Here is a 9813-nt window from a genome sequence, read left to right as displayed (position 1 = left end):
AATCCTTGTCCCCACTCTGAGACAAATATTCCTGCCCCTCTTCCTTTTTCTTTCTTCTTTCTCCTTCAACATCCAACTCATGTCTTCTTTATTCCTTTCCCTTTCACCCTTTGGGTAAATGAATCACCTTTGTTCTCAGAACTTGGTCTTGGGAGGTTCTGAGCCAAGACTATTCTTATACTGAAATGAAGGTAGAAATTGATAACATGTATCAAATGGTCTCTGTTGGCCTTTCTGCTCAGAAACCCAGGAACCACACAGCAATGAGATGAGACAGTGTTCCAAAAGAAGGGCCTCATGAGACAAAGGCGCCCAGGAAGATTTCAACTTTGAGAGGAAGCCTTCTCGGCAGAGGTGCTACAGCTCCAAGTTGAGGGTAGCCTCATCTGAGCTCAGGAGCTCAGGAGCCTCAGCTCTGCTGTTTCTCTTCCATTTTCCCCTTCCCTTCACTGCTTCTTGGTGTCTCTGGTGAGAGAGTAACACCAGGCAGTAAATCTTATAAACTATATTTACTGGAGGGTCCAGGGTATGAAGGGATGAATCCAGGAGTGTCTGCCTATACTCCGGGAGGGAGCAACAAGCGGGGAATTGGACAAAGCACGGTGCTTATATAGGGGTTCTTGTAGGGTGGAGCTTTCTAGGGGGTAGACATCTCCAGGAAGAGGATTGGTGGGATGTTAAGTCTTGAGCTTGGTGGAATTCAGGGATTGGTGGCTTTTCCTATTCAGGGATTGGTGGCTTTTGTTCAGACTCTTCACCTAAAATTAGCATAATTTAGGGAGCGTCCCGTTTTGGGGTTGAAGATGACTTTTGTGGCAGTTACATACTGGAAACACGTATGACAGCTAGGGAGGTCTACGAGAGGAGCCTGGCTGCTGGAAATCCTTAGGTAGGAGCTTGGCCAAATTCCTGCCTTGAGGGTTTACACACATTACAAAACATACAAAGTTTACAAACAGAACAAAGTTTACAAAGGGAGTCCACTCCGGGGGTGAATAGCCAACCTCTCAGCCACTTACCCTAAGCCCCTTGAAAGAAGAACAAGACAGTGTTTGACCTGATAAGTCAAAAGGAAGAATGCCTGCTTCAAAAATATGGTAAAAAATAACAAATAGAAGAGCTACCTGTCTTTCTTCAATGTCCAAATGTTACACTGGGACTTCGGTTTTCCAGCATTTCTTATCCTTCATCTAGTTCCTGATGATGTGTCTCCCACCTGTATGAAGAAACATTCACAACCTTATTTTCTTGGTGAAGGCCTTAGTTGTCCTTGAGGAAAAGACAGTATGATGGAACAAAAACAATATGTTGGAGCCCATAAGGATAACTTCAACCCCCCATGTGTTATTTTTATCAATTATTTTCTCAACATATTTTAAATATGTGTTAATAAATAGAAGCAAAATTGTATCACGATTTTAAGGTGATTACAGATGTAATATATTCCAAATCAGCTATTGCAAAACTATACTAATTTAAATGACTTCTGAAGTATTTAAATTTATTTTTACTTAGGCAAAGAACATTTTTTTATGCTGCCTTTCTAGCCACTGCTGCATGATTCTCTACTGTGGGTGGGACATCTCTCTCTGAAATCCAAAATTCCTTGACCTGTGAAGAGTAACAGTCAGAATAATGGTCCACCACACACCGCATAAAGTCACTATCAGGCTGGGTAAAGTGTGCACTCCCAGAGACATTACACATTGATTCTGTGTATGTAAATATTCCAAAATACAGAAAGAAAATGCAATCTGAAATACTACTCAGGTGAGTCATTTTTTCCCATAGGACTATTTTCAAGGACTCAGAAGCTGACAGAGCAATTGTGACCTGTTCTGAGCAAAGGTCAGAAGGAACCTAGAAAAGGCTGCCCTACTAGTTGAGAAATCACTGTGGAAAATGCTTCTGAGGAGTGTGGGTGGGTGATTAGAAGTTCAGTGGTGTTATCTGGCCGGTTATAAACATCGCAGAAGGGACTCTTTATGAGACAGGATGTGGAAAGTGAGTTCTGAGCTCTCCTACAGCGTTTAAGAATCTTGGAATCTGGCAACACGACTCCTCTACACTGCAGTAAGCTTATATGTTCACTTCTCCACGTGACTCCCATATTTGCTTGGAACTCTCTATTTCTTGAGCTTTGTTTAAACATCTGAAAAACTTCTACTTTTTTTTAAAAAAAAAAAAAACATTTCTCTTGGTTGACCAGATGTAAACACACGAAGATAAAAATCTGCCTACGCATCATTAATGTTGTGCAGCAAATGAATCAAATGTGCAGGTGTCTTATTCAGTTTGACAGTGAACATCCCCAACAGTATGCTTTTAGGGCGGCACTGAGTTACTGAAGTTATGCTGAGAAGACTGGTCCTGGCCTCCAGATGGTGCATTGATTCTCTAAAGGAACGGAGAACAGTGAAGAAGTCAGGTTGCTACAGTTTAAATTTACCTTCCATCTTCTATGGTTTACAATGACTATTCTTTTTCATTTAACTTCACTTTGGGAAGACAACAGTAATAGTATTATCTCATTTATATTAGGAAATAAAGCTGCCAGCCCGAGATGAGAGCTAGTTCGTATCAGATCAGAACCAGTTTATGAGCAAGGCAAGACTCAAATCCGAGTCTTTCCAGGATTCTTTTGCCTTCAGCAGCAGATGGGAGCATTTTAGCTCAGGGTGGTTTTAGAAAGTGTCAGAGCGTTTAGTTTACTGCTCTTATACCTCAGCAGAAACTGACTGAATTTGAATTCTTATCAACCACAGAGAAAGATTTATGCTAGAACTAGGATATAGCAGAAGAAAGTTTACTATTGCTTAGCTCAATACCGTTCTCTATACCTTTAAGTAACAGGAAAATGCTGAATGGGGGCTTTGCTGCTCAAAGAGTTTCCCATGTTCTTCCCTGAATCAATTCATCACACGCAGCACAACAGCCATCTTAAGCTGAGCTTGTGTCTGTAAATGTAGAAGCTTCTTTAGACAATTTCTTTTCATGATCGATAAAGTATTTCTCTCCCCCCTCAGCTGACAGTCACCTGCCCCAAGCATGGTCAGATCTGTCTTCATAAGCAAGGAATTCTCTCAAGCACCCAGAGGGCCAGGTGTCTTTTGTCAGGGACATAACACAGATTGCTCTTTCCAGACTTCCATTGTTGGGCTCTTTTTGATGAACTAAAGTGTGAGCTTCTTTCAGGCTATTAATGATTGTTTCCAACAAATGTTAGCTCTGTTGTTCAGCACCAAGTGTACAGAATAAGTCATAGAGATTTTTGTCTGGATGTTAATTGGCTGCTTTGGTAATATTTCTGTATCATATAGACGTTAACATTGTCTACCAGATGCTAACATGGCTGTTGACAAGAGAAAAATGCAAATAAACTAGTTATATGATGCTATAGCAACAGCTTTACTTTTCCTGATGAGGTTCTATATTTTTCTAAAGCAATAAAAAGTATATTTTGATTCACAATTACTTCCTTATGGATGTTTTTTTCAGATAAGTTTTTAATCCTCATTTTTGAAGCAACTAATCTAAAAATTAGGTTCATGTTAAAGACTTTGAAATCCTCACTTTTCTATTAAATTATGTCATAGTGACCAGAGCCAACTATTAATAGGTAAATTATATTTATGTGCATATTTTGTATAGATATGATCAATAAATTAAAAGTAGAATTGGGTTGTATTTATCTAGGGTAAAATAATGGATTATTTAAAATCAAGAAAAATTATAATTAGGTATTTCTTTGGCTGTCTCTATAATATAAACAATGACCAAGGATGAATCATTTGGAATGAAGTGAGCACACTTACAGCAGATGTTACAATACCTTGCTCTGTTGGTTGAAGGAAAAGTAACTTTTATTAGGCAGTCGTGAGAAATACGTAATGAAATACAAGCACTAACCTGCACGTTCTGTAATTGCTGTAGATGTTCCAAGGAATGAAAGATTGATAGAAGCTCTGTTAGAGGGGTTGTGTTCCAGCTGAGCCTTAAAGCAAAGGTCAAGTTTGAATTGATGGAGGTGAGAAAAGAAGACATTGCAGATGAGAAGGGCAGCCTGAGGGAAATCCCAAGGGCGCCAGAAGCAGGGTAAGCATTTTCATGTTGGTGAGACTAGCGTAATCCCAGGTGCTTTCGTCTAAACAACTCAGGCATAGCTCTCGAAAATTTCCATCTCATTCTGTTTTGTAGCTCTTGTTCTTGTGTCCCTGTTTGAGCATTAATGGTGGTAATGTTTATTAGAAGACATTATATGTCAGTGATATGTCACTGACCTCTTGTCATAATGCCTAGCTAGTCTGCACTACAGTCTTCAATGCCAACACATATGAATAAACAGTGCTCATAAAAGTAGCTCTCCATCACTAGCTATTTAAACATTAGTCTACACATAGCATGATGGAGAGACAAGGTCTTTGGCATACTAAGGTTTCTAAGCCAGATTTAGGGGTATAATGTAAAATGATGAACACTATTCTTCTTTTCAGATACCCTCAAAGCTCTCCCTGGGTTTCTAGAGGCAAAGCTCTTCTTTTTTTTTTTTTTTTTTTTTATAAAACAACTTTATTTTACAAAACAAGGATAAATGTACAGATTTTAAACATTTTTAAAATGTACAGATTTTAAACTATATGAATATATTTTTTAGTCAGTACTTGATTTTTTTCAAGGCTTGATTGTATGCCTTGAAAACTTAATAGTTACAATGAGCTAAAGTACATGTAAAACAAAATGTAACATGGAAATAGTTAAAGTTTTCTTGTTTTGTAAATATTTTTTTGTTTTGTTTTGTTTTCTTTATTTCTTGGACTTCATACAGTCTGTGAGTTGTTTCTGGGGGAGTGCAAGCCTCTGGGGTTAGCATCCCACTATCAGTGACTGCATATTATGTCTGTTCTTTTGTGACTGGGTTATCTCACTCAGGATGATATTCTCTAGATGCAGCCATTTTCTTAAGAATTTGGTTAAGACATTGTTTCTGGTGGCTGAGTAGTATTCCAAAGCTCTTCTTTTGTATTCAAATGATTAAGTGGCAGGAGAGGAGGCCCAGAGATTGACGCTGGAAATATGGGCACAATGAGACATTTTGTCTATCAACAACAGAACATTACAGGTATTCTAAAACTTGTATTCAAGGCAAAAACAAATCAAATAAAAAGTTATTCACCAGGAGAACTGAGAAAAAAAAGGTTTGTAAAAATTTACCCTATAGATGTACGGTGGGTAAAAAAAACAATATGGTGCTTCATGCAGTAATCTTTTCATTTTTAAAAGTTTTATATTCAGTGGTGTTATGATTACATATATCAGTAATTTAGAAACAATGTGGTGTATGGAGAATAACTACAAGAAACCAGTATATTAGACTGCAGTTTGCAAAGTTGAATCAGCTCTACACAGAAGCTTTTTGTGCTTACACTTGACATATCAGGAATTTTGGGATGAAAACTTGGGAAAACCTTTACTTTATTGACTCTACTAGGTGCTTATACTTTGATGATCATGACAACTTAGGATAAGGCTAAACTGTTTTTTTTAAAGATTTATTTATTTTATGTATATGAGTATGCTATAGCTGTCTTCAGATACACCAGATCTCATTACAGATGGTTGTAAGCTACCATTTGGTTGCTGGGAATTGAACTCAGGACCTCTGGAAGAGCAGTTGGTGCTCTTTACCGCTGAGCCATCTCTCCAGCCCTAAGGCTAAACTGTTTTAAAGACTACATAAATTTAATTTAAAAACAAATGTTGGAAAAGTCATATATAGGGAGAATGGACTTTGAATTTCAGAAATTCGAGACTATTGCTTTCCTGTGTGAGGGTCACAGAAACTGTGGTTGGGAAGAATTTACAGTGAGAAGATGGAGAGAAGAGGAGGAAGAAGAGGTGATGGAAGGGAAAATGTCAGTAGAGCCCAGAAAGAGCTGTTGTCAGATAAGATGAATGGGCCATAGGCTGAGATTCCTTGGCCTCATGTTAAATTCTGAGCATGTCCTGCGAAGATAGCAGGGCAGAAAATCCTCTGCTTTATGGTGCAAGCACAGAAGTACTTCCCAGATGGCTTAAATTAATGGGCATTTTGTTTGTTGAAACACCAAATGTCTAAAAGCAAATTGGAGTCATTTGGGTCAGAACACCCTGCTTTAAATCCCTTTCCGTTGGCAGGAATCCAGTTTGGATACTTTTGGTGCCACTTTTGTAATGAAGAAATTTGTATAAACTTCCAAGGATTATGTTCCTCACAAATACACCAAAAAGTCCTTCTTAGACTTCAGTGCAATGCAATGAGAAATTTTGGTTGATTTTTATTTTGTACAGTGAAGTTTAATAATTCTTGAGTAATGATTTTGTCATAGAAGTTTTTATTGTTAAACTAAATTAAAACATTTAGCCAAATAATTTATGTTCTTAGAGTGTTGCCTACTAAATGATTTGAAAACATATTCAGTTTGCATATTGTCATTAACATATAGTAGATCTGGTTTTAGTGATGTATTTTAATTTAAATGATTACATTGAGAATCTGCTCAGATTTCATTCAGTAGGCACATTTCCTTGCTGAATTTTTATTATTCCAGTTTTAATGGCATGTGGTGACAAATATACCAATATAACCACATATACCAAATATAGCCATATATTCCAAATATAGCCATATATACCAAAACAGCTAGAGGAGCAACCCTAAGCACTCAGGGAAGAAGGAAAACTTCAGAGATATCACTACATAACAACAGGGTCTGATGAAAGCTGATGATGTGTACAAATGCTGTATAAAACCCACAGTATCCCCTGTGCATATTTTTATCAAACTCCCAGCACAGAAATCTGCTGTTCATCACTGAAGGGATTTGAAGTCACTGGTGCAGTGAATGGTGATTAGTGAGGTTGAGTCAATCCTCTGACTTCAGGATAAATAAAAGAAAGGAAATAACCCATTGCTGACACAAACAACATCAACAGCCACAGAAATGCTCACTTATCTCAAGTGCATCAAATAACCTAAGTGTTTTCCCAAAATTGTGTCAATGTAGTCAATAACCTAGTGATTAAAGCATATAATATTGATAACAAGAGTAACTTCAATAGGTGAATAGAAAGCCTGAAGTAGTAACTTAAATATGACTAGCATTAAAAATGCAATAATAAAACCAGTACAAATGTTCCTTGACTTACAGTGACATTACACCAGAAAAGAGCCATCCATGGTAAATTGAAAATGCACCCAATACAGCTGAGCTACTTAGTACCATAGCTACATGTCTCACTGTAGACCAAGATTTGTGGTTTATCTTTATGATCATGTAGACAACTGGGAGATGTTGCCCATTGTAGCTTCCCAGCATCATGAGAAAGTATGGTATAGCTCAACTAAATCATCAAAATGCTAGAGTTGAAGTATGACTTCCAATGAATGTTTTGACTTTCACAACATCCAAAAGTCAAATGGTTTAAATTTGCTAAGTAGCCACGAGTCTTAGCATTCACCTGAAGTGGAAATTTCTGGTTTCTTTAACATCTTAGTGGGTTTTATGTGATATTTTTCTGGAAGCTGTCTTGTGAGAGGGACATATGATGTTTTACTAAAAACAGAAACTTGAAAGGGCACATGATATATGAAAGAATATAAATGGAACCCCACAAACAGTGACAGGATGTTCTTGCCTTGCTGAGAAGTGCAAGCCTTTGCTGGTCTTTGCTGGTCTTGGCTGGTTTTCTGGTCTTTGTTGGCCTTCACTTTGTAGAGAGAAATCTGCTAAAGAAATTCTCATGGTATTCTGGCTGATTCTGGCTATTTCTGCTGACTTGTGCTGATTCAGCAAAACCTTGCAGTTTCTGCTGGATTGTGCTGCTGCTACTGACTCCTGTTTAGTGATTGCTATTGGAGTAGTCTGCTGGTATTTTGACAATGAAGAGTGGAATCACCCCAAGGAACGACTTCTACACAGGTCCACAACACCCTTTTCCTATTAATTTTTCCCCCTACTTCTGGTCAGTAGGTTCGAAGGGAGGTTGAAGCATTTAAAAACACTAAATGAGAAACTTTCCAGAATGCTCAGTGCATTGTGGAAAAGCAGTGTCTGGCCGAGCTGTGCTGTGCTAGGTTCCCCTTTTGGATCTCCAGCACTGGCCCGCTCACCAGCTATAAAACGATGAAACAAACCACTTAGAAAGTTTGGGGGTCTAACTCAATGCCACCCAGGAAGAATTGAAAAGGGCATGTAGAAGATTGGCTTTGAAGTACCACCCTGATAAGAATCCTCATGAAGGAGAAAAGTTTAAACAGATTTCTCAAGCTTATAAAGTTCTTGCTGATTCCAAAAAAGGAAATTATATAATAAGGCAGGTAAGCTTATGATTAAAAAGGGCAGAGAAGGTAGTGGTTTTGGCTCACCCATGGATATCTTTGACATGTTCTTTGGAGGAGAAAGAAGAATTCAGAGAGTAAGGAGAGGTAAATATGTTATGCACCAGCTCTCACTGACCTTAGAAGACTTACATAATGGTACAACAAGAAAACTGGCTCTGCAAATGAATGTGATGTGTGACAAATATGGAGGCTGAGGTGGTAAGAAAGGAGCAATAGAGTGAGTGCTGTCCCAATGCGGGGGATGGGCGTGCAGATAAGGATACATCTGACTGCACTGGGAATGGTTCAGCAAATTCAGTCAGTGTGCATAAAGTGCCAGGATCATGGAGAAAAAAATCAGTCCTAAAGACAGATGCAAAAGCTGCAACGGAGAAAAGATAGTTCAAGAGAAGAAAACTTTAGAAGCTCCTAGTGATAAAGACATGAAAGATGGTCAGAAGATAAGATTCCATGGTGAATGAGACCAAGAACTAGGACTGGAGCCAGGAATATTATCATTGTGTTAGAACAGAAGGACCATACTGTTCTTACAAGGTGAGAAGACCTTTTCATGTATATGGATGTACAGCTTGTTGAAGCATTGTGTGGCTTCCAGAAACCAATATCTATTCTTGACAACCAAACCATAGTCATCACCGCTCATCCAGGTCAGACTGTCAAGCATGGGGATAGAAAATGTGTGCTAAATTAAGGCATGCCAATATACCGTCGGCCGTATGTAAAGGGACATCTGATCACTGAGTTTAAAGAAAACTTTCCTGAAAATGGTGTTCATTCCTCTGACAAACCCTCTTTGCTGGAGAAACTCCTTTAGGATTTCATCTTTTCTGTGAGAAACATAACTCACTAACAAAGAAGCCTGTACTTTGAAATCAAAGGACATATGTCAAACAAGTGCAAATCTAAAACAATTTGTCCAGTTGTTTAATATCTGATAAAGCAGACTTCAAACCAGATTAACTCAGAAGAGGTCAGATGCTGTATGTTAATGAAGAGATCAATCAATTCATTTCGAAGACATAAAAGTTTAAAATATATGGGCACCAAATTTGGGAGTTCACAATTTCAAGAGGAAAAAACTAATGGAATTCTTTGACAACTTAGATCATGATACAATAGTAGTGACCTGAGTGTCATTTTTAAATATATCACCTCCAAAAGACAAATTCCAAAACAAGACAAACCAACCAACCAACCATCACCCCCAAACAACAACAACAACAAAACTGACAAACAGTGAGTTTGGGTTGTAAATTTACAACAGTAGTAAAGCAGTTGCTGAACATTCACAAGACTTGAGTTTCTATTTTGAGCACTGCTGAGAATAAAAGAAAGAAAAACATAGATTAAAGAAAGAAGAAATGTAAAATAACTAGAGACTTTAGAGTTAAATTATACCATAGATTAAATGTTTGTATACATGCATTAAATTC

At 37.9% G+C, this 9813-nt stretch overlaps 1 pseudogene across 1 annotated transcript; it reads left to right on the top strand.

Moving 5' to 3' along the window:
• Window positions 1-8200: 8200 nt before the first annotated feature.
• LOC308437465 (dnaJ homolog subfamily A member 1-like) lies at window positions 8201-9194 on the top strand (annotated as a pseudogene). Its single transcript has one exon. The product of its transcript is annotated as a dnaJ homolog subfamily A member 1-like (transcript).
• Window positions 9195-9813: the final 619 nt, after the last annotated feature.

This window comes from Micromys minutus (genome assembly GCF_963924665.1).
Source record: "Micromys minutus genome assembly, chromosome: 26".
Classification (NCBI taxonomy): Eukaryota; Metazoa; Chordata; class Mammalia; order Rodentia; family Muridae; genus Micromys; species Micromys minutus.
Note: the sequence above shows the minus strand (reverse complement) of the source record. Positions and strands in the feature narration are given on the sequence as shown.